The sequence below is a fragment of the Scyliorhinus torazame genome, chromosome 14 (assembly GCF_047496885.1).
Source record: "Scyliorhinus torazame isolate Kashiwa2021f chromosome 14, sScyTor2.1, whole genome shotgun sequence".
Taxonomy (NCBI): Eukaryota; Metazoa; Chordata; class Chondrichthyes; order Carcharhiniformes; family Scyliorhinidae; genus Scyliorhinus; species Scyliorhinus torazame.
Window position 1 is genome coordinate 39,820,548 of NC_092720.1, and position 18,213 is coordinate 39,838,760.

Genomic DNA, 18,213 nt, shown 5'->3' on the forward strand with positions numbered 1-18,213 from the left:
CAGAGAATCCCGGCCAAGGCGTCGCCATGCATCATCCCGCAGCACTGACATGAGGCACTTTGATGTGCTGCACTTATGGTACACTTCGGCTTCCCAGGATCAGCTTGTTCAGCCACCAAAACAACTCACCTAACCTCACCAATGTTCCGAAGCTGCATTCCCATCGTCTCTCACAGATGGAAGATGTCAATCAACCAATCATTCTTCCGACCAAAATGTATCACTTCACATTATCCTGCGATAAATTTTGCCTGCTACAAGTTTCACCATTTCACCAGTCTAATCCTCCTGAATCTTGTTACTATCCTCCTCTCTGTTTATGACATTTCCGATTTTCTGAGTATCATTAACAAAACATTGAAATTATTCCTTGTATACCCAAGTCAAGGCGATTATTACGGATCAAAAAAGCACTGGTCCCAACAACAATCCCTGGGGAATACCACAACACGTGCCTCTCCACTCTGGCAAGTAAACGTTCAGCATTATCTGCTTTATATCCCCCTAGCCAATTTCATACCCAGGCCGCCCCTGACCCTTTAACTCCAAGGACTTCAATAAGCTTTACAAACCTATACTGTGGCACTTTATCAAATGTCTTTTGAAACTTCATACACAAAACAGCAATTACACTATTCTCATCAACCCTCTCTGGTTCCTCGTAGAAGAACATGATATGTTTCTGTAAGTGTCCTGCATTCCCCTGAAAGCATTGTGTATGGTAAGAACTGGAATTTCAAATTTAGATGAATACTTTTTTTTTAAGAGAAACTGCTTTTTCTTGCCACCCGTCTTTTTTTTTACTTTGGTCAGTGGGAGGCGTTGGGTGGATTGTTGATGGATATGAAAAAGGTCACACACACGCCGTCTGACATTTCCAAATGGTGAAAACACCGTATGCGAATGCACAGTCTATGATTCACTGTATCCCAATCAGTAAATTCCAAGTACTGGGGAACACTGTGATCATGCATTTACTCACATGGGAGATTCTGATGTTCCACTCGCTGAACCTTTTCCTCTAAAATTTAACCTGTGACTTTTCAGCAAGACTGTGAGAGCACAGAAATTGGGGAGAGCCGCAAACATCCGACAGACAAATGGTTCACTCCAAAGAATTAGTTGGACTAGCCAACTCACCCTTTCTCGTTCTGTAACATTTGCTGGAGCTTTACAAAATGCTTCCTATTTTAGGTACTATCAGCCAGCTGGCTGGTCAGTGTGTGCCAGTCCCTCATGCAGTTAATAGGGATTGCTGAAGTATAAAATGCTAATTTGTGAGGACTGGGGCTAATTCATAATCAGTCCTGTTATCATGTAGAAGGCACGTCACAGTGACTGTTTGCAGAATGTGACTAGCCACCATCTGGTGTTGTAAACAGACAAAATGTCTGACAGCTTGTGTATCATCAGATGACTTCAGAACTCACATATTGAAAGGCTTTGAATTGTTTTCAAGTTTGTTGACAAGAGAATCTCAATTTCATTAAAAGTTGCAATTTAACGTGTTTGATGTATCGTGCAAAAATCATTTACACGGAAATAATGTGCAGTTAAGCACATGGCCATTTGATTTAACTGGCCCATGACAGTGTAAATGCCCCAAAACTCACCCTCTGCATCTAACCCTATCAGCAGAACCCTCTATTCCTTTCTTCCTCTGGCTAATTTATCTAGTTTCTGTTTTAATGCATCTATGCTAGTCGCCATAACTACTCTTTGTGGTAGCAGGTTCCACATTCTAACCACTCTCTGGGGAAAGAGATTGTTCTTGCAATGCGTATTGGATTTACTATTTATATTTATGGCCCCTTAATTTTGGTCTCCCTCACAAGTGGGAACCTCTTTGCCACATCTATCCTGTCAAGCCCTTTCATAATCTTAAATCTTTTCTATTTAAATCATCTCCAGCTGATGACGGATAAACTGATAAATGAGCAGATTTATGTTTTCAGTTTTTTTTAGAGTAAGCAACATCAATTAAGGGTAGCAGCTCCCAACATTGCAAATGGTGCTCAGAGAGAATATTTATTTTTAACCACTTCAACGGCTACTCCATTGATGCAACCTCCTGATCAAAATGTTGCAATCTTCTGAAGCCTCCGAGGCCTCAGCCCTCCTATCTCTGTAACCAACTCCCATAAACTCTGTTCCACTGACGCCAGTCCCTTGCATGTACCTCGCCCCTTTGCCCCCATTGCCTGACATGACTTAAGCTATCTAGTTTCAACTCTCTAAATTCCTGAGCCTTAACCAGTCCTCCGACTAATGGGAAAAAAAATCTTTTTTATGCTTTCAGGACATCCCAAAATGCTTTACATCCAATGGAGTATGTTTGAAGAGTAGTTAACCCATGACAGCCAATTTGCACACACCCATGTTCCACAAACAGCATGTGTGGACGCTGTAGCTAAAGTTCAATCATCAATGCAAGCAGGAGTGGAGACAATGAACACCCTTGACTTGTACCCCGACTCAATAAAAAATACCCCGAGCACGAAGGTTTAGTGCATTCACTGGCCGTGGGGGCCATTTACAGTAGCCGAAACAACAAAATGTTCTTCTGCCCATGACCAAATTTCCCCAGGACCTAAAAAAGGTACTCCCACTCCACCCAAATGCCTTCTCAGCATCCATGGACACAATCACGTTCGGTTCGGAAACTGGAGAGGGGGAAATGGCAATATTCAACAGCCTCCGTATATTAGTCGATAGTTGCCGTCCCTTCACGAAGCCTGTGTGGTCTTCCGCAATCACCTCCGGGACACAGGGCTCAATCGGACCGGCAGTCGGGGGGGGGGGGGGGGGGGGGGGTCTAGGGTTACCCAACTTGCTCATTTACTATTGGGTGGCCAACACCAAAAAGGTGCTGGGGTGGATGAGGAAGCCGAGCCCTATATGGGGGCAGTTGGAGGCGAGCTCTTGCAGGGGCTCTAGTTTCAGGGCTTTGGTAGCAGCTCTGCTTCCCTTCTCTCCAATGGTGATGTCCACTCTGAGAATATGGAGGCAATTTAGGCAGAATTATAAATTGGGCACCAAGTCATTGCTGGCCCCTATCTGTGGCAACGACCAATTTGTACTATTGAGTTTGGACGTGATCTTCAAGACATGGGAGGGAAAGGGCCTTGAGAGTTTGGAGGATTTCTTTTTGGAGGGACGTTTTGCTAGTTTGGAGGAGCTGTCGGCGAAATTTCAACCTTCAAACTTGTTCCGTTATCTCCAAATACGTGATTTTGTCCAAAAGACTTTTCCTACATTTCCTTGGTTCCGCAACCCTCTATGAAGAAGAGGATCCTATCACTATCAGGGTCTGGTGGGGGAGCATTTCAGGTATCTATGGGCAGATCCTGTCAATGGAGGTAGCCCCGCTGGATGAGGTGTGAGTAAAATGGGAGGGGGAGCTGGGACCTACTTTAGCTGAGGAAGTGTGGTGTGAGGCCCTTCACAGGGTAAACTCCACGTCCTCCTGTGCGCGACTCACCCAAATTCAGCTCAAGGTGGTACATAAGGCAAACAAAAAACAAACTAAAGCTAGGATGATTGGTATCTTTTTGAGAGTGGAGGGCAAGTGTGAGCAGTGTTCTCTGGGGCACACCCATATGTTTTGGTTGTATCCCAAGATGCTAAGGTTTTGTGTCTCCTTCTTTAGCAATCTGGAGCCTTGTCCTTTGGTGGCCATTTTCAGGGTATCGGACTCGCCGCGATTGCAGACGAGGGTGAAGGCGGATGTTCTCCCCTTTTCCTCGTTAATAGCCCGGAGACAAGTTCTGCTGGGATGGAGACCCCCTACTCCGCCCAATGCCCAGGTCTGATTGGGATACTATATGGAATTTTTGGATCTGGAGAACGTCAAGTACAGTGACAGGGGGTCGGTTGAAAGGTTCGCCCTGAGATGGTAGCCATTCATTTCCTACTGTAAAAAATTAGTCACCATCACCTGTTGGGGAGGTTAATTTTTATTGTTGGGGAAAGGGGGTTTCTTTCTTGGGTGGGATTTATATGGTTGGTTGTGTTTTTATTATATTGTATTATGTAACATTTGATTTCTATAGAAACATAGAAAATGGAAGCAGGAGGAGGCTGTACGGCCCTTCGACCCTGCTCCTCCAATCATTATGATCATGGATGATCATCAAGTTCAATACCCTGATTCCGCCTTCCCTATAAACCTTGATCCCTTTAGCCCCAAGAACTATATCTAATTCCTTCTTGAAATTACACAACATTTTGGCCTGAACTACTTTCTGTGGTAGCGAATTCCACAGATTCACCACTCTCTGAGTGCAGAAATTTCTCCTCGCCTCAGTTCTAAAAGGTTTATCCCTTATCCTCAAACAATGACGCCTAGTTCTGGACTCCCCCACCATCAGGAACATTCTTTCTGAATCTGCATAGTCTAATCCTGTTAGGTTTTGTAAGTTTCTATGGGATCCCCTCTCACTCTTCTAAACGCCAATGAATATAATCCTAATCGATTAGTCTCTCCTCATATGACAGTCCCGCCATCCCAGGAATCAGCCTGGTAAACCTTCGCTGCACTCTCTCCATAGCAAGTACATCCCTCCTCAGATAAAGACACCAAAATTGCGCACAATACTCCAGGTGTGGCCTCACCAATGCCCGATACAATTGCAGTAAAACATCTCTATTCCTGTTCTCAAATCTTCTTGCTATGAAGGCCAACATACCATTTGTCTTCTTTACTGAATGCTGTACCTGCGCGCTTACTTTCAGGGACTGATGCATGAACATACCAAGGTTTCGCTCAGTAGACACCTCTCTCAATTTATGTCCATTCAAATAATCTTCAAATAGCCTTCCAGGGCAGGATTCTCCGCGAACCGGCGGAGTGGGCCACTCCGGCGCCGAGGAGTGGCATGAACCACTCTGGCGTCGGGCCGTCCCGAAGGTTCGGAATCCTCCACACCTTCAGCGGCTAAGCCGGCGCCGGAGTGTTTGGCGCTGCGCCAGCTGGCGCGGAAGGGCTTGGTGCCACGCTAACCGGCGCCGAAGGGCCTCCGCCGGCCGGCACGAGTTGGCACATGCGCGGGAGCGCCTGCGTGTGCCGGCGTCATCCCTGCGCATTCGCTGGGGCGTTCTTCTCCGCACCGGCCATGGCGGAGATTGACAGCGGCCGGTGCGGAGGGAAAGAGTGCCCCCACGGCACAGGTCCGCCCGCGGATCGGTGGGCCCCGATCGCGGGCCATGCCACCGTGGCGGCACCCCCGGGGCAGAACACCCCCCCCTCCCACCTCCACCAACACCCCCCCCCCCCGCCCCCCACCCCCGAGGACTCTGCAGGCCGCCCGCAGAACCAGGTCCCGCCGGTAAGGACCTGTTGTGATTTACACCGGCGGAACCCGCCGAAAATGGGCGGCCACTCGGCCCATCGTGGGCCGGTTGAATCGCCGGGGGGGCCGCTGCCAGTGGTTGCTGACCGGCGCGGCGCGATTCCCGGTGGTTGGTCGGAGAATCCTGCCCCGATGCTGATACTGTGTTGAAATTTTGCTTGTTATAAATTAACATTTTTAATAAAAATATTTTTTTAAAACAGCATGTGTAACCAATGAGCATTTGATCTTTTGTGGTGGTGCTGACTGAGGAATAAATGTAGGCCAAGACACCACGAGGACTTTCCTGCATCTCTTCAAATATTATCATGGGACCATTACATTCACTGTATAGACAGGCAAGGCTTTGATTTAACATTGAACCTCCTACAATGCACCGTGGGCCCAGGTTTTTGCCACGACAGAGAGGTTCCCCGTCATTGTGAAAATCGTGGAAATGGGTGAAATTTCGAAGCATCAGTCCTGATCCTGGCATTTCCCACCTTCACAGGGGCGGGGCTGGAGTGGGGCCAGGGTTCATGCATGCGTGATTCATGGAGGCAGCTGGCCATTTAAAACACCAGCTACCTCAGTTGAAGTAGTACTTTGGAAGAACAGCAGCATGGAAGCTGGAGAGGTTAGATTAGAATAGGTAAGAGGAGGATTAATCTTGGTGGATGCATTTGGATAAGCAGGGTTTGATAACCCTTTGAGAGAGTTAAGGTACCCCTTCAGATAGGGTCCCGAGACACATATGGGAGTGATAAGGCACCCTTTGGGATTGTTAAAACTGAACATGATTATGTACAAGCCCATTGGGGCTATCAGGCTGTCAAAGAAATGTCCAGCTGTCAAGGAGCTGTCCAGCTGTCAGACCTGTTAAAGCAATTCAGGAAGTGTCAAAGATGTCAAACCTATCCAGGAAGAGCCAAAGCTGTCCAAGCTTTCAAAACTATCCAGGAAGTGTCAAAACATGTTGGCATGAGTTGGTACAAAGTTGCGGGGGTTATGGGTGTGTGTAAAGGGATGCTAAGTTGGCATGGGTCTTTGCGGGTCAAGGGGGTGGATGGACCATAGATTGACATTGTTGGCTATGGATGGACCATAAGGAGTATGAGGAGGGGGATGAGGGCTGAAGACTGGAGCAATTTTAAAAATGATCTTTTATTCATTTAAACACAGGGCCGGAGCATGGAGGTTGGCCTTGCACTCAGCCCGCCTCCGCACCCAGCAGCCTATGCACTTGTTCCTGGATCGCCTGTTCTGACTCCTGTTTCAGCCCCCACCCCAACCAAAAATCCGACTTGCGGGCTGACATCTTTAATGGTCAGGTTCACTGAGCTGGGAAATCTCCTGACTTAACAGACCTGACCAGGGGATAAAAACCTGGGCCAAATGTCTGCCTCGAGTTTATGCCCAATGCCTTGAGTGGGGCTTGATTCCAAAACCTTGTGATTCAGGTGAGCATTCTATCGCAATTTTAACCTGCATTTAAAATTACTGCTAAAATAATTTGGCTCCCCGCCAACTAATAATCTGTCCTTCTTTGGCTTTTGTTTCTCCACATGCTTCTATGAAATCCCTTGCGGGGAGGGCTTGGGGGAGCACTATGTGAGCACGTGGGCGGCTGCGTTTTCGCAAGCTCCGGTACTTCTTATCTTTTAACCTTTTTAACCCTGATGAACACCTCGTAATTATTTGCTTTTAGTGCACATGTCTTGTACTGTATCCCTGGAAGATCCTGGCTAGATTTTGCTGATGAGGAGGCAGGTTAAGTAAAGCAATTCTTGTTTGATTGGGTGGTGGGGGGAAGTGGTTGGAGGCAGTTTTGGTGGGGCCAAGCTTGCAGTGGGAGTTTTGCTGGTGAGCGGGGCATCCGCCTCGGCAGTGAGGCCAGCATCGTGATGGTGGCTGCCATTACGAATGATGTTGTGGACGATGGTCTCAGCTCTGTGGCGCAGGTTTCTGGTGCTCATTTTAATAAACTGTGAAATATCTGAGAGAATCGTGGAAGCGGTGAAGAGAATCCCTGTTTCTCGATGTGACAATCTCCCCGATGGGGGGTCGAATTGAGTCCTTTGAATCCTGTTGCATGGTATGTCGTTCATCCTGACCGATTTGGGAAGTTGGGACAGGACGGGGAGTGCTCGTGCGGCTGGTCCCTTGAGGGGAGCGGGGGACGAGTTCCCGGCAAATTTTAGAATTGCCGCTGCCATACTTTCGCAATCTCGACTGGAAGGCTGGGCATATCGAGTTCGACAGAACACATTGGGCGGGATTCTGTAATCTTGAGGCTAAGTGTTGACGCCGTCGGAAACGCAATCGCGTTTCTCGACAGCGTCAACATGGCCTCAGGATCAGCAATTCTGGCCCCTACAGGGGGCCAGCACGGCACTGGAGCGGTTCACACCGCTCCAGCTGCTGATTCCGGCGTCAACTGGGCGCCACGGGATCTGTGCATGCGCAGTGGCACCGGCATCAACGCGCGTATGCACAGTGGCTCCCTTCAACACACCGGCCCCGATGCAAACTGGCGCAGGGCTACAGGGGCCGGCGCAGAAGAAAGGAGGCCCCCAGCCAGAGAGGCCGGCCGTGTGGCTGCCGTGCTAACCACTGTGCCACGCTTGCGAATCGCTACTGCTTCTTGAAAACGGGAAACAGGCGCCATGACCTCCAAGAGTCAGGAAGAAAGTGAGCACCCCTCTCCACCTAGGACCAGGAAGTCCAAGGGTATAGAGTCCACTGGCCAGCACCAGAGGAGGGAAGGGGGGGGGGGTCTTTCAGGAAAGACCAGTTACCCCTCTTTTGGTTCAAGCTGTTTAATAGGGCATTTGATTTTTTTTATAGGGCTTGGTTTTAACCTCTTTCCTCTTGGTAACCAAATCATTTTGGTCTGCCTCTGAGCATAGCTCAATGTGATTTCACCATCCCCATCCCAGCACATCCTGTTTTAGCTTAAATTAAGGAGACCGCTTAAAACATAGCTGCCTAATAAAGTTTTGTATTCGTAACAAACTTGATTCAGCATTTGAAAGCATGAAAATTTACTAATTTACCATCCAGAAATGAACCAACGACCTTTTCTTAATGTTATAACCCCCACGAGACTCATGAGGATGACCTGATCGATCTCCCCATGGGGCTCGTGGAATATGTGCTCCCCTGCTGAGAGATGGAGGCCCACCAGTGGGGCTCGTTAATTCCCCGGCATTAAGGCTGGCCCAAGAGGGAGCCGACATCTCAGGATGGTCCTGGCTGGGACTTGGAGTGTTGATTAGTTGCTAACTGTGATTAGGAAATAAACTACATTTTACTTATCTTTTCGGGGCTCCTCATTGACTACAATAGTTAGGAAATGTGGCTTTGTTTCTGTTGACAGTGTGAGCTTTCTGTTGACAGTGTGAGCTATCTTACACATCCTGAATAGTAATAATCTGTCTAAGGGCAGATTTCGCCATCTCGTGGTCTTGTGCCTTCCTTTTCAGTTGCTCAAAAAACTTCCCATTTTCAATTTCAATGAGCAATATGAAGTGGTTTCTCTTTGCCTCTCTTGTGTGTGTTTAAGGAAACACAGGTCCTCGTCCCAACGATCCTCCACCTGGAGGCAGTCATTATCACTCGAGGTTCTATCTTCTCTACCATCGCTACTGAAAATGCACTGGCTTCACCATTGGCCATGGTTCCTAGCCTTGAGCACTGGACCCTTGCCCAGGGAAACTCACAAGCGGGCAGGGTCGACCACCTCCTGAGTTCTCACATGATCCTGCTATCCTAACATCCCAACTGCAAATCAGGAAATTGGGAACTTTGAGGTGTGAGGCACCTTTTCTTCTGCAGCTAAAGAATGAGAAAACATTTCCCCTCGTAGAAAGCTGGCCACGAATGTTCGCTGAGCATAATTTGACAAGGATTCAAAGGAGGTTACTCGATAACATGCTTGAAGTGGAAAATTGGACACGAGTGCAACATTTAAAGGGCTACAGCTGATCATAAAAAGGGTTGTGTCACTTCCCACAGCTAAGTGTGATGCACAAGGTAGACTGTAATATATTCCCATGGCAAATTTTTATTCCAGGAACAGATCACCAGTCTGTCGCTTGAGGTTCACAGCTTGAGGAGGGATCACTCTGCATCAATCAGGGCTCACCAAGGGACTTTCCCGCTCTTCCCGCCTGCCGTTAGCGTATTGGAAGGATTTTGGAGGTTGATGTTCAACCCGTTTGCCTGCATTATGAACACACCTCCCTTGGCCATCAGGTCCTGGCGTGGGGCTCGAAACTGGAACTTCTGGCACAGATGTACGGACGCTACCCACTGTGCCATAAGACCTCCATTAAAAAGGGTAGCTGCCCATTTATTTACAATGCCACCCTGAAGACATAATAAACAACATCGCTGCCTTCACTGCTGAAGAATTGAAGGCCCCGCACCTCTGCAGGACTGAGAGCCATCTTCCAGTAAAGGATAGGTACAAACAGTATGGAGGAAGTAGCTGCCTCCATCATTATAGTCACTCAGACACTTGTTCCTGGTTGCAAGTGAAGGAGAGGTCTGTTGGGAGAAAGATAAAGAAATAATCATTTATTTTCATCTTTTCATCAGGGGCAGCACGGTAGCATTGTGGATAGCACAATTGCTTCACAGCTCCAGGGTCCCAGGTTCGATTCTGGCTTGGGTCACTGTCTGTGCGGAGTCTGCACATCCTCCCCGTGTGTGCGTGGGTTTCCTCCGGGTGCTCCGGTTTCCACCCTCAGTCCAAAGATGTGTAGGTTAGGTGGCTTGGCCATGATAAATTGCCCATAGTGTCCAAAATTGCCCTTAGTGTTGTGTGGGGTTACTGGGTTATGGGGATTGGGTGAAGGTGTTGACCTTGGGAAGGGTGCTCTTTCCAAGAGCTAGTGCAGACTCGATGGGCCAAATGGCCTCCTTCTGCACTGTAAATTCTATGATCTTAAAATCCAAAGGGAGCAATTTATCCTCCTGAGAAGGTAAATCATATCATAGCATTTACAGCGCAGAAGTAGGCCATTCGGCCCATCGAGTCTGCACCGGCCCTTGGAAAGAGCACTCTACCCAAGGTCAACACCTCCACCCTATCCCCATAATCCAGTAACCCCACCCAACACTAAGGGCAATTTTGGACACTAAGGGCAATTTATCATGGCCAATCCACCTAACCTGCACATCTTTGGACTGTGGGAGGAAACCGGAGCACCTGGAGGAAACCCACGCACATACGGGGAGGATGTGGAGACTCCGCACAGACAGTGACCCAAGCCGGAATCGAACCTGGGACCCTGGAGCTGTGAAGCAATTGTGCTATCCACAATGCTACCGTGCTGCCCCGAAATGATCTGCTGCAAGGATTCATTCCTTAAATGTTTAGGATTTGAGCTATCTTTTAATCAACAAGTCTCCTTTAAGGGTATACAAGAGTGAACCTCTCGGGTTGTAAATTGTACACTGATGTAAAGGGATGGATGGAAGATCCTGGTGCAATCTCTCCACTGGAATTTGAACGGTCATCTTAAGAAGTGGAGAATCAGGTTCTCCTACAGACACCAGGTTACCCCCCCCCCCCCATCTCTCTCTGCTCCCCCACCACCCATCCCATTCCAACTGCAACCTCTGCTGAAATCAGACTCTGCGCTTTCTCCGGCCTCAATAAACTCAGAGCCGAACAATCGGCTGACAGATTCTACTGGTGTGCAGTCCTATTGTGTGACAGACAGATCCCTGGATAATAGAGACCCAAACACCCTCATTATTGCACAATGTATCTTAATTTCCTTTAGGAATTGATTTAGCACATCTCTTTTGCGGTTCGGAATGAAAGTAAAGCCCATTACATCTGTCACTTTCCTGTGGGCAGCTGTTAAACATTCGTCGGATTATGGGAACCACTCTGACTCCATTTTGCCCACCCAGGCTGAAAAAGGTGACATACGTTCAGACAGTGGGAAGTTCATTTAAAATATGCCAAAAATGACATTGATAATAACGCATAACTGAACAAAAATCATGGATAACCGAGGATAATTACAAGACAGCTATCTGATCAAGTGACTCAGGTAGACTATGAGAGAAAAGCGTAACTGGTTACTAACTACTTTCAAGACATTACTAAGACTTCAAAATCAGCCATTTAAAACATTTTATGTTCAGAGATGTGAAATCGAACTTCAGTGTGTGTCTTGATGTACTTTTGATGTTTGATCCCCACTTGACAATCAGGAAGAAAAGTTAGTGCTTCTAATTGGTAGATTGCTGATAGCTCAGCTATCATGTTAACAATACTTCTTCCAACTGCAGCATTTATGGAATCTGTTTTTTCACAACAAAGGCATCTCTGATGAACATGGTAATAGTACATCAGCTCGCAGTGAGGATGGAGGTACTGCAGCAGTAAAGCCTCATTAGCCTGATGTTGCAGTCCATACTTATTCAGCGTCTAGCACTGAATAGCTTTCTGCCCACAATCACTGGCATCTTAAGGGTGCCCACATATACCACCTCTTACAGAGTGCTTGTGATAATATTCCATCAGTTTTTGCAAGCTTCCAGATATGATCACCCCGGGGTTGTGGAATGTTGAGATTAATTTCCATTAAGACCACTGAATGGGCAATGAGAACCCAATGTAATTGGACACTGCTTCCCCTGCAGACAGTACGCCTGTCTGTGCTTGTCTAACTGTGCAATGCAACCGCTATCTCAACATTATTTGCTCCTGTTGTAATTTGTGCATGGTTAATGAACAGGTAAAGGGGAAATTCCAGTGGCATTTAGTCATTTCATCTTGAATTGCAAGGTTATAAATGAATAAGTGGGTAATTCTAACTTGAATCGTTTGTTAGCTCAGCGTTACAGCTCGTTCCAGATAAAATTCAGCCTTCAAACACTGATTCCCATATTCAATGTCATGATTATTTAGGTGAAGAGTAAGCTATCTTTATCTAACCATACATGCTTGGGTAGCCAGTCAGTCCATAATATGAAGATAGTGCAGCAAAATAATGCACATTTTCACAGCAACATATCACATTGGATTGACACTGAAAAGAGGACAGTGGGTTATTTGTACGAATACAAATTCATACCTGAGGAAGCTCGATAGATTGATATAGGGAGAAAGAAATGTGTGTTTGGATCTCAAAGCCAGAACAGACACAGGAGAAACAGATCAAAGACTGAACTTTCGTTCCTTGTCTTAAATTGATGCGATTATAGTTAGGGATACATAACTTTCTCCTGGATTATAAGCATTTTATTACTGCTGACACCATTCTGAATTCTACCTTATACACCAAGCCTTCAGGTTTATATAATAGGGGCCTAATCTGGGAAATTGGCTCCAACGTGAATAATTTGGTAGGGGAATGTGAACCATATTACACATCACAGTTTAATCGCCTATTAATTGCCCATCTTCAGGTTTGTTTAAAGTACATAAACTGGAAATCAGGGGCTGGATTCTCCACTCATAGAATCATAGAAGTTTACAGCATGGAAACAGGCCCTTCGGCCCAACCAGTCCATGCCGCCCAGTTTTTACCATTAAGCTAGTCCCAGTTGCCCGCACTTGGCCCATAACCCTCTATACCCATCTTACCCATGTAACCATCTAAATGCTTTTTGAAAGACACAATTGTACCCGCCTCTACTACTACCTCTGGCAGCCCATTCCAGACACTCACTACCCTCTGAGTGAAGAAATTGCCCCTCTGGGCCCTTCTGAATCTCTCCCCTCTCACCTTAAACCTATGCCCTCTAGTTTTAGACTCCCCTACCTTTGGGAAAAGATGTTGACTATCTACCTTATCTATGCCCCTCATTATTTTATAGACCTCTATAAGATCACCCCTAAGCCTCCTACGCTCCAAGGAAAAAAGTCCCAGTCTATCCAGCCTCTCCTTATAACTCAAACCATCAAGTCCCGGCAACATCCTAGTAAATCTTTTCTGCACTCTTTCTAGTTTAATAATATCCTTTTCTAGTTTAATAATATCCTTACTCGAGAGACTATTGGCGGGATTCTCTGTTCCGCTGCTCCTGTTTTCTGGTGTGGCGCACCCCCGCCAGCAACGGGATCTTCCGTTCCGCCAACCGACCAATGGGGTTCCCCACTGTGGGCACCCCCACACCGTCGGGAAATCCGCGGACATGAAAGCGCAGCTGTTGAAACGGAGGATCTCTCCGATGGAGAATCCAGCCCTATGTTCTCCCGACAGAGCTGAATTGCTTCTGTTTCGCACTGGTGCTATGCTTAGAAACAATCCAGTGACCCTTGCCATGCAAATTTATGTATGGTGGGATCGCGAGGGATTCAGTCACGAATCCCACTATTAGGCAGCCATTTTGAGTGGGCAGCCAGATAGTGAGGTCCAGCAGCTGTCCCCTCTCTCTCACCCCGCATTAAAATCCTGCCCTCCCCCATCAATTAGGGGCATCCTCCCCCAACCACAGGAATTACTGGGTCACCCCCTAACCCCCCATAGAACATACACATGAGGGTAACCCGCACCAGAGACCCCAACACATCCTCTCATTAGAAAATCCTATCAGAGACCCTCACCAGAGACCAGCACCAGAGATCCCCACCAGAGATGCCACCAGAGACACCCCAAAACTGGGACCCACCCCCTACCCAGAGACCCCCCATATCAAAGACCCTCATATCAGAGACCACCCCATAATAGAGAACTGCCATAATAGAGAACCCCTGCACAACAGAAAACCTCCATAACAGAGATTCCCCCCCCCCCCCAAAACAGAGATTTGCATTGTGGGGGGGTGTCCTCCGATCGACTTGGGGGGCACCCACCTTAAATACTTACCCCCTTCATCCACCACGAGGGCCACAATGTCAGGGCCACACTGGGCAACTTGAACCAATCCATATATCACATGAATCCCGGCTGGAGAGCCAGACAATCACAGAGGTGTGGAGAATCCGGTGCTCAACTCGTTAACAGGATGCGAATGGGTCATTTTGACTTATTCACATTCTCCTGCTAGCATGGGGGTCGCCAGCAGGGGACCAGAGCATCAGATACGGTTTGGCGCCTGCCGCTGGATTCTTCGCCGCATCAGAAACTCTGCTACATCCACATGTGCAAGGCTAAGCCTAATACAGCTAAACGTAGGACACAGAGCCCACCCGAATGAGCCGGTTCTTCCTGGAGGTGGAGGATAATTGAGAATGGTGCCAAGGAGGCCCGGTCAACCATGCCCACATGTTCTGGTTTTGCCCCAGACTTGCTGGGTTTTAGGTAGACTTCTTCGAGGCAATGTCGAAGGTGGTGAGGATCAGGGTGGAGTCTTGCTCAAGAGTGGCACTCTTCGGGGTATCTCTTCATGGGCAGGAGGGCTGATGCCCTTGCCTCCCTAATCACCCGCCGGAGAATCCTGAATCCTGCTCGGCTAGTAGTCAGCAGACTGGCTGTCCGACCTATTGCAATTTCTCCGAATGGGTTGGAATTTCACCCGAGGGTTGGAGAAGGGCTTCCAGAAAATGTGGGAGCCATTCACTCGGTTGCTCCAAGACTTGTTTGTCGCCAACAGCTAAGAAGTCAAAGAATGGAAGGGGGGGGGGGGAGGGGGTAGCCATGACACAGAAAGGAAGGGGGAGGGGAACGGAGTGGGGGGGTGGGGGGGTGGGGAGGGAAAATAGAACCCAACCATGCGCAACAAAAGAAGCATGAAACATGGGGGTGGGGGGTGGGGGGTGGGGGGTGGGGGTGGGGCAGGAGTAACAACCTGAACCAAGCGGGAAAAAAAAGAACCGGTGGGGAAACGAAACACAGAAACCACAACCACCACTGTAAATCCTGAATCATAGAATTTACAGTGCAGAAGGTGGCCATGCAGCCCATCGCGTCTGCACCTATCCACACCTCACGCCTCCACCCTATCCCCGTAACCCCACTTAACCTTTTAGGACACTAAGGACAATTTAGCGTGGCCAATCCACCTAACCCGCACATCTTTGGACTGTGAGGGGAAACCGGAGCACCCGGAGGAAACTCACACACACACGGGGAGAACATGCAGACTCCGCACAGACAGTGACCCAAGCCAGGAATCGAACCTGGGACCCTGGAGCTGTGAAGCAACTGTGCTAACCACTGTGCTACCATGCTGCCCATTCTGTCAGAGAATAAAATCGATGATGTATGTATGTAAATAATTGAAACTGACCAATGTGTAAATAGTTCGACTTGTTATTTTTCTCCTTGCCTGTTACTGTTTGTCCATATCTAAACATGTTTTGTATACCAGAAACTCTGGTACCGGCGGCAAGTGGAGAAGAATTCAGCCCCAGATTTTGAGATGAAAATGGGCCACTTTAACCGTACCTACTTAATGGGAAATAATACAAGTAAAATTGAGCAGGTTGGAAAATGGGTGATTGACCCCCATCCCATGGAGGTCCCACTGAGCACGTTAAATTAAAATTACTCCCAAAACAACCGATGTACAGAGTTCAATTTAATCCCATGTATAACCACCATGACGATTCAAACTTGTGCAGGTAATGAATGCAAAGCCACGCTGTCTTAAAGGTTTTTCTGAGAGAATGGGAGTTAAGATGGGAATACCAGGCCAGACCCGGAGGAGCCTGCTGCCTGCGGTATGGAGACATAGAGTGAGACTAGCAAATGATTAGTAAACACAAATCAGAATTTTCAAATCAACACATTGTAGGGCAACATTTTGTGTTAACTTTTGTTCATGGAGGCCAGTGAGGAATGCTGGATCAGGTGCATGGCACAGGATATGTGCGTGGGTGGGGTGACACATTCTCAGCTCTAGTCAATTTTCAGTGGCTACTGTCCCTCTAAACCGGGGTTCTGGCAGTTCCTGTGCTTTTCGTCCTGCCTTGGTTTCACCAACTGGCAGAAGCCTGACCCCCACACTCTGGATTTCTCTCCCTAAACCTCTCTGCATCTCCACTTCCCTCATCTCCTTTAAGCCCATCCTTAAAACCTAGCTCTCTTCGCCCAAGTAATCACGTGTGAGGCTGATCAGTTAGTGTTCCCAGACAATTGGACCATGGAGAGATTTATCCTGAAATGTGACTTTTGTCTCAATAAACACTGGATGGTCCAATGTTGACTTTCCTCCTCAGCTAGAGAGTCGAAGAGTGATTTACAGAGGGTTAGATTCTCTGTTTCTCCCGCCGGAGGTGAATTGCAACTGATTTGTGCACTCACTGGGAGTGCAGATCAGGAAGCAATTCACTATGCTTCGCCATGTAAATTTATGCATTGGACCCCCAATTTGAGCAGGCAGCCCACTTATGAGGACCCGCAACGCAAATTAGCAGCTCCCCCCACGCCACCACCACATCGCAAATCAGCCCCCCCCCCCGCCACAACCGCATCGCAAATCAGCCCCTCACCCACAGATTTTCTGGGTTCCCTCCACTTCCCTCGAGTATGGCGGTGGGGGGGGGGGGTGACCCGACCCGTCCGCACCCCCCCAGAAACCCCTAAATTGCTAAATAGCCCCCCTGGATCCTTCAAATAGGAAGACCCCCCACAGAGATCCTCTAAATAGGCAAATCCCCACAGAACCCCCAGAAGTAAAACTTCTGTCAGGAAGCCCCCCAGAAACGAGACCCATGTCTGGAAGCGAGAGAGCATTCTAGTCAGAGGCAGTGAAATTGAAAAAATATGTTTTAGTTCATATGCGGGATTGCGTTGCTGGTTAGGCCAGCATTTATTCCTCATCCTTAGTAACCCTTCAGAAGATGGTGATGAGTTGCCTTCTTGAACCGCTGCCGTTCTTGAGGTGTAGGTACACCCATTGTGCTGTTAGAGAGGGAGGTTTAGGATGTTGCCCCAGCAACATTGAAGGAACGGCGATATACCTCCTGTCAAGGTGGTGAGTGACTTGGACGGGACGCTCCAGGAGGTGGGGTTCCCAGGCACCTGCTGTTCTTGTCCTTCTAGATGATCATGGTCGTGGGTTTGGAACGTGCTGTCTAAGGAACCTTGGCGAGTTTCTGCAGTGTATCTTGTAGAGCCACGGCTGCCACGGTTCGATGGTGGTGAAGGGATTGAATGTTGTGGAAGGGGGAGCGACCAAGCGAGCTACTTTGTCCTGGATGGTGTTGAACTTCTTGAGTGTTTTTGGAGCTGCACTCATCCAGACAAGTCGTGAGTATTCAATTACACTCCTGACTTGTGCCTTGTAGGATTCCTAGCCTTTCATCTGCTCTAGTAGTTGCAGCATTAATATGGTTAATCCAGTTCAGTTTCTGATCAATGGCAACCTCCAGGATATTGATTGTGGGGGATTCAGCGATGGTAATGCAACTGAATGTCAAGTGGCGGTGGTTAGATCCTCTCTTGTAGGAGATGCTTATTGCCTGGCACTTGTGTGGTGCGAATGTAACTTGCCACTTGTCAGCCCAATCCTGGATATTGTCCAGGTCTTGCTGCATTGCTGCAGGAAGGAGCAGCGCTCCGAAAGCTAGTGACATCGAAACAAACCTATTGGACTTTAACCTGGTGTTGTAAAACCTCTTACTGTTGCTGCATTTAGACATGGACTGCTTCATTATCTCAGGAGTCACGAACATTGCTGAACATTGTGCAGTCATTTCTTACTTTCCTGGAAGGGAAGTAATTGATGAAGTAGCTGAAGGTGGTTGGGCCTCGGGCACTACCCTGAGGAACTCCTGCAGTGATGTCCTGGAGCTGAAACAATTGATCTCCAACCACCATAATTATCTTCCTTTGTATTAGGTATGCCTCCAACCAGCAGAGAGTTTCCCCCCGATTCACATTGACTCCAATTTAGCTCGGGGTCCTGGATGCCATACTCGGTCAAATGCTGCCTTGATGTCAAGCAGTCACTCTCACCTCACCTCTGG